Here is an 8,286-nt window from a genome sequence, read left to right on the forward strand (position 1 = left end):
GGATGGATGGGAAGGATTCTTTCTTATTTGGGCCTTCGTGATGGATGTCAGTGCAGAGACTCCTACCATTGATTCAGATTCGGTGGTGAGGGACTTTTCGGATGTGTTTCTTGTGGCTAGGCATGTCGCCAGACAAGGTTGTTGATTTCGGTATTAATTTGGTTCCTGGCACTTTATCGCATGGCACAGGAAAAGTTAAAGGAGTTGAAAGAGCAGCTTCAGGGTTTCCTTGATAAGGGGTTCGTTGGCAGGCCAATGTGGATGTGTGTTCTAACTTGAGTCGGCTTGGTTGGCTCCAAGTTGTATTGTTGAGGGATGTGTTGATTCAATTGTTATTGAGCTTATTAGTAATATAGGGAGATCTATGAGTTACCTTTCCATGTTGTGAGGCATTGGGATTTGTTGGTTATAGGAACATGTGGTGCAGTGTTATTGGGGTCTTTCAGTGAAATTCGAGCGGGAAGAGTATTGGGTATTGCTCGGCGGATGGCACAACGGTTGTGTCCCTTCGGGTTTGTGTAATGTTATGTTAATTGCTTCGCCGTGGTTATGATGAATTGCTTTGGTACTAGACATCGAATTGCGTGTGGTTGTCAAATTTGAGCATAGTGACTTGAGGTGTTTCATGTGGACCAGTGTTTGGATAGGGTCGCGCATTGCAGTGAAGTTATGTGGAGGTATGACCTTTCGGGTCAGATTCGTGTGTTCTGTTTCTATAATGTGTGATAGGTTCCTAGCATTTTGTTGTGGTGGTACTGGTGAGCTTGCAGTACAGCTCTTTTATTTGAGTCATTTCCATGACTTGAGTATGTTCGGATTGTTGCTTATTGGTGCATGGATTGCACGAGTTATGGATTTAGTTTGTATTGATGTGTCATATCACTAGAGTAGTAGTGTTAGATTGGGAGAGATCGTTGGGATCTATAATGGATACAAACGAATTCGATTTCAGCGTGTTGGAAGGATAATATCGATGTTCGGCTCAAAAATTTGCTATGGTCCTTGCCAAAGGAGAAGTGGCTTCACGAATGGTTGATTTGAGGAATGTTTATGACTTTTTACGTGTTCATTTATCATTGGCAGTATATGAAAGTGTTGGAATGAGACTTTAGTTGATAAGAGGCTTACTATCGGTATTCGGTTGTTATGTGTAGCCGCTGTGATTAGAAGTTATCGCTACAAGTGTTTGAGTTATGTGGTATATCATATAATTGCACTTGAGGTTACAAGTATGGGTTGTTATAGCTTGTTCGGGCTTATTCAGAGTATAACTGTGAGATTCTAGTATTGTGGATGATTTTAGGAGTGGAAATGTGGTTCTAAGGTTTATTGGCTAGGTTGGATTGTGAAATTTCAGTTGCATGGTGTTATCGGACCTATATAAGATAGGGTGGCGTGGGATCACCCTCGGGTATGTGCATGGTAAGGTTATTCAGCGATTGGTTGGCTTTTGGAACAACTCTGGGCACGTTCGAGGATGAACGTATGTTTAAGTGGGGGAGGATGTAACGACCCGACCAGTCGTTTTGAGATTTTGCACTTTGCTCACTAGTTCTCGGGCATGACTAGCCCCGTGTGATGTATTATGACTTATGTACATCGTTGGTTTCGGTTTTCAGGGTAATCAGAATGAATTTGGAAGAACAGTTCTCAACTTGAAGCTTGAAATTTGAAAGGGTTGACCAAGTTTTGACTTATTTGTATATGATCTCGGATTGGAATTTTTATGATTTGGTTAGCTCTGTTAGGTGATTTGGGACTTAGGAGTGTGATCAGAATGCATTTTAGAGGTTTGTGGAAGGTTTAGGCTTGAATTGGCAAAATTGAGATTTTGGCTTTTTCCGGTTGATAGTTGAGATTTTTGTATAGGGGTCAGAATGGAATTCCGGAAGTTGCAGTAGCTCTATTGTGTCATTTGTGACGTGTGTGCAAAATATCAGGTCATTCGAATGAGGTTTGGTAGACTTTTTGATCGAAAGAGGAATTTGGAAGTTCTTGGAATTCTTAGGCTTGAATTCGATGTGATTTTGGTGTTTTGATGTTGTTTTGAGCATTCTGAAGGTTGGAACAAGTTTGGATGAGGTTATGGGATATGTTGGCATGTTCGGTTGAGGTCCCGAGGGCATCGGGTGAGTTTCGGATGGTTAAACGGATCAATTTTGAACTTTGGACTTGGCAGTTTTTGCTGGTTTTTGTTGTAGACAATTTGTTCTTCGCGTTCGCGGTCAGGGTCTCCCGTTTGCGAAGGGTGTTTTCTGAGGCGGCGAATTTTGCCTTCGCGTTCGTGTTTTGTGTGTCGCATTCGCGATGTTGTGATGTTTTGATTCTCCACGTTCGCAAGGCTTATGTCGCATACGCATAGAGAAAGCGGGATAGCTGGGTCCTCAATGCTTTGTTCTACGCATCGCGGAGTAGAGGTCACATTTGCGACCTGTTGAGTTTGTTGTGCTTCTATTCGCAAGAAGGTTATCGCGTTCGCGTAGAAGAATTCCGGTCAGTGAAGGAGTGTGCTTCGCGAACGCGAGGGCGCATTCGCGATGAAGAAATGCTTGGGCAGTCAGATTATATTTTGAAAAATGAGGGTTTAAGTCCAATTTCATAAAAACCATTGGAGAGCTCGGGAGAAGGTGGAATTTAAGCTGATTTTCAGTAGAGCTATCGGGGTAAATATTCTTCACTCATATTTGGTTTAATTCCATGATTTGGTCTTGAATTTCATCATTTAATTTGAGAAATTAGAGTGAAAATTAGGAAAAAATGTAAGAAAAGTTTGAGCTTTCTTTTGGGGATTTGAGTGTGCAATTGATGTCGGATTTTGACGAATTTGATATGGGTAAACTCGTGAGTGAATGAGGATTACATTGATGTGATTTTTATCGAATTTCGAGATGTGGGCCGGGGGGCCGGGTTTGAGCAATTTCGGGATTTTTGATGTAAATTGGATATTTTCGAGTAGGCTTTGTTCCTTTAGCATATTTTAATGGTTACGTACTGATTGTGGCTAGATTTGGAGCATTCGGAGGTCGATTCGTGAGGAAAAAGGCATCGCGGGCTAGAGTTTGGACCGGATCGAGGTGAGTAATGATTGTAAATGTTGTCCTAAGGGTATGAAACCCTGAATTGCACATTATTGTGCTATATTGAGGTGACGCACACGCTAGATGACAAGCGTGGGGTCGTGCACTATTGGGGATTGTGACTTAATCCATCCCGAATGACTATTTTACCGCGTATTTGACTGAAAACTGTTTGCTATCATCATATTTTGGGCTGAATGCCATATTTGAGCCTCGTGCCAAATATTTGAACCCTTAAGGGACTTTTCCTGATATTTCCTTACTGTTTTGATTTTATACTTGAACTCAGTCATGCTATATTCTACTGTTTTCATAACTCAACCATGTTTACTCTGCTTTAGCACTTAAATAATATTTTTAAATGATATTTTGGGTTGAGCACCATGTTTTACTGTGCCCGATTGGCTTGTGAGATTCTGACTGAGTAAGACTGAGGGCCTATGTTGTGAGGAAACACTGATTATGATTATGAGGCCGAGGACCTGAGATTTGTACGCCACGAGGTGGCTTATTAATATGAGGCCGAGAGCCTAGTGATGATGCCACGAGATGACTTGATATTGTGCTTGGGAAGTAAGGGTCCCCTCTAGGAGTTTGGACAACCCCAGTGAGCGTGGGTACCCATTGTGATGTGAGATATAGCCCGGAGGGCTGGTTTTGTTTCCGAGATATTGCCCGAGGGGTAGATTTGTTGACATTGTGCCCGAGGGGCGATCCTTTATGTGTTTATCTTTCCTATTTGCCTGTCATTTGCTTGCTTAATTGTTAAAAAGGCATTTCATGAAGCTTAAACTAAACTAAAATGATTTTACATATCTTCACTGATTCACTATTTTTACTAGCTTCTACTGCTTCATTATAGCCTGTAATGTGTCTTACGTGATCTCATATTTCTCAGTCTTTATTTATGATTATTACTCACTGAGTTGGAGTACTCACTTTACTCCTTGCACCCCGCGTGCACATTCAGGCATTGCAAATCCTGCTTGCTAGGGTTGAGAGCTCCCGACAGATTTCGGAGTTCACGAGGTAGCAGCTTGGCATTCGCAGCGCCGTGCTTCTCCCCCTTTATCTCCTTTCTTTCTCTTTCAGTGATTCTGTAATAGCTTTGTAGACACTTCAGTCTTGTATTAAATTGATAGATGCTCATGACTGGTGACACCCCGGTATCGGGCTACGTTAGGTCTTATTTCCGCAAACTATAATGTTCACTGTTTATTATTTGGGATTCTATCATGTTTAACATTTAAAACTTATTGTTTAATTGCTTAAAACTGAAATGGGAAAGTGTCGGCTGGCCTTGTCTTCATGAGAGGCGCCATCACGATCAGGTTCGAGTTTAGGGTCGTGACAATATCATATACTGTAATAGTATACTCTGCAATAATTATACACTTTAGAATTAAATATTATATACCAAAATGCTATATAGTATGTTTTTGGTATATAGTATAAATTAGTCTTCTTTGCTAGTTCGACTCAATTTCAACCTAAATTTTAAAAATCTACTCCATAATTTCCATCAAATTGTTTATGGGTAAGGTTGGGTAGAAGGACTCAAGTAGGATTACTTGACTGGGATATCTCGATTGAGCACTGGTCGCGCTCCCCAAGGTTGGAGCGTGACACTACCCCATAGAAGAATATCAAAATTGTGTCCTTCCACAATCTCCATATACCACAAAGGCGAAATACAACACGCACCCATCAATTCCTTGCTCGCATCATCCTTGAAGTCCTCCTCCGTAAGTCATATCTACTCCACAAGCATCCCTTAGTCCAGAAGCTATAACGACACATGACTAGGCGACCCATCGCTGATAGTAGATTCCCCACTTGGCTTTAAGCCACCATCACATAATCCAATAACCCATAGTGACTACTTCTCTTTACTGCCATGATCCCACACTATTACTTAGTTGAATTTCTGGTAAGCATTGATCATTTTATATTTAATGATCATCAGTCAATCATTGTGGCATGCACCCTATTCCAATCACAATATCATTAATCAATCATTGCGGCCCGCAACCCTTTTCAATCATAATATCATCAATAATTGATAACCAACATTCGCTCACATTGACCTTAGTTCCAAATTCCTCAAAATTTCCACAACATCCAAATCTCGAACTTATGCATATACGTATCTGAAATAATATAATAAAAGGGCACCAGACATGATAAATAGAATGTGGTTAAAAAGCTCATAGGCTAAAAGATGGCCCTGGAAAATCATGTAGCTCAACTTATCACAATGGCTCAATAAGATATTTAGCATGTTCTAGCTTAATCATATTAATTATCATGAGGTAATGCCATAGAAACCACCAAAATCATGGAGCAAACAAAATAATTGTATGACTATGGATTTATAATAAAGCTCAACATGGCAAATTCATAACCCTAGGCATGCTCCTGACTCATAAATATAAATTCTTACTTAGGCATGGAATCAATTCAACAAGGATAACAACTACACATAATTCGATAAAGCATAATTCAAGTCAACAACATCGGATATGGTCAAGACCTAGATATGCATATATGCTCGTCACTTCGCATATATATGACTCCTAAATCATGAATTAAGTAGCAAATAGATCACCTATGAGGAGAATTCCCTCTTACAAGGATGTCACGACCCCGGTTTGCCCTCCGTGAACCATCGTGATGGCACCTAGTCTCTACGACTAGGTAAGCCTAAATTGCGTAAGAAAAACCAAAATTTGTGGAAGTAAAACAATTTAAAACAAGAATAAAGTAGTAACAATGTTTAAATGTGCCGCTCGGCATACACCATGTTTAACTTTCAATACCAAAACATAAATCCAAGACCCGGAAACCCACGAATCATAATCTAAGATCAATACTACATGGATCTAACTACGGAATGTCTAATAAGAACAGAAAAAAATACAGAAGGGCTAAATACTAAAAGTAGGAATAGAAAGGGACATCTCGGTCTGCAGACGCGGCAGATGTACCTCGAAGTCTCTAGAGCAGTCGCCTCCTCAAGGATGATAGGCCTGAGTAGTGGTACCTGGATCTGCACATGAAAAACATGCGCAGAAGGGGCATGAGTACACCACAGCGGTACTCAGTAACTGCCAAGCCTAACCTTGGTTGGGTAGTAACGAGGAAGGTCAGGGCCCTACTGAGATTAAATAAATATAAAGATGACAGGATAAGATAAGCAGTAAAATTGATAATGTACGGTAAGAATCTACACAGGATAATAAGAGTACAATAACGGAAACAGAGATGAAGGCAACCCACAAGGAAGTACCACTCATAACAAGGATGATAACCAGGGATCTCTTGGTATCTCGAGGATCTCTTGGTATCCTTAATATATGCTAGGGATATCTTGGTATCCCGAGGATCTCTCGGTATCCTCAATATATGTTACGAATCTCTTGGTATCCTGAGGATCTCTCGGTATCCTCAATATATGCCAGGGATCTCTTGGTATCCTGAGGATCTCTCGGTATCCTCAATATATGCTAGGGATCTCTTGGTATCTCGAGGATCTCTCGGTATCCTCAATATATGCTAGGGATCTCTTGGTATCCTGTGGATCTCTCAGTATCCTCAATGTATGCTAGGGATATCTTGGTATCCCGAGGATCTCTCGGTATCCTCAATGTATGATAGGGATCTCTTGGTATCCTCAATGTACGATAGGGATCTCTTGGTATCCCGAAGATCTCTTGGTATCCTCAATGTACGTGCTGGGTATCTCTTGGTATCCTGCACTTCTACTCAAATCGTAAATGCGTACACGGAATCTCTCAAGATGTCGTCTCGTAGTCCCAAAGTAAAACACACAACAATGACACAAGGAATACGCAAATAAACTCAACTTCATAACAAGGTAACCTACACAATACTAACCTAACATGTTTCACGTAATACAAATAAGGCAGTTAAAGCAAATAAAGCAATTAAGTCAATTAGGCATGTTTCTCTAACTAATGGTAGGTTTAAAAGTGCAAGTAGAATAAATAGAAAGGGAAAACACAATTAAAGTTAATGAAAACCGGATTTTCAACAATTAGCACAAGTACGCATTCGTCACCTCACGTACAAGGCATTTCAATTATCACAATACAAATCCTAAGGGGAAAGTCCCCCACGCAAGGTTAGACAAGCCACTTACCTCGAACCGGCTCAAAATCAACCCAACACCACGTCTTTGCCACGAGTACTCGACTCCAAATGGACCAAATTTATTCAATTCAATTGCATAATACAAAGAATACTTCTAGTAACTGATTCTACAATTAAATTCTAAGCTAATACGCAAAATTATATAAAATGACCAAAACGCCCCTGGGGCCCGCGTCTCGAAATCGGGTAAAATTTATAGTTTCAGAATCCTCACACTCTCACGAGTCTAACTATACCAAAATTATCCAAATATGATGTCAAATACCCAATAAAAACTTAATTTCTTGGCCTAAGAACCCTTCCCCAATATTCATACAAATTCTGAAATTAAAAGATGAATTCATATTTAGAGTAATGGGTTACAAGCAAAAATGAGTTAAGAATCATTACCCAATTGATACCTCTGAAAATCCCTCAAAATCTCGCTCAAATCCGAGCTCTCAACCTTAAGTTTTAATAAAAATGGCTAAACCCTCGATTTTGAAATCTTATATCTGCGCAAAAAATTCCTTCTTCGCGAACGCGGTCAAAGCCTCGCGTTTGCGAAGCACAAAATAACTTTGACCATTTTTCCTACTTCGCGAATGCATCCCCTACTCCACGAATGCGATGCTTTGTACAGATGAACCTTCGCGAACGTGACGGGCACCACGCGAACACGATGCACAAAACTCCACTAGGCCAATTCCTCTTCCGCAAACACGAAGCCCAATCATGAACGCATAACACAACCATCCAGCCTCTTCGCGGACGCGAAGGCCAAACTGCCCCCAGTCCTAGCTACTCTTCACGAACGCGAGAACCCACCCGCGAACGCGATGAAGGAAACAAGAACTGACTGCTGCAACATTTTCTGCAATTTCCTAAGTTCCAAAAATGACCCGTTGAGCATTCAAAACACACCCGAGGCCCCCGGGACCTCAACCAGACCTGCCAACCAATCCTAAAACATCATTCAAACTTGTTCCAACCTTCGGAACGCTCAAAACAACATCAAAACACCTATTTTTTATCGGATTCAAGCTTAAAAATTCCA

The sequence above is a fragment of the Nicotiana sylvestris genome, chromosome 12 (assembly GCF_000393655.2).
Source record: "Nicotiana sylvestris chromosome 12, ASM39365v2, whole genome shotgun sequence".
NCBI classification, from domain to species: Eukaryota; Viridiplantae; Streptophyta; class Magnoliopsida; order Solanales; family Solanaceae; genus Nicotiana; species Nicotiana sylvestris.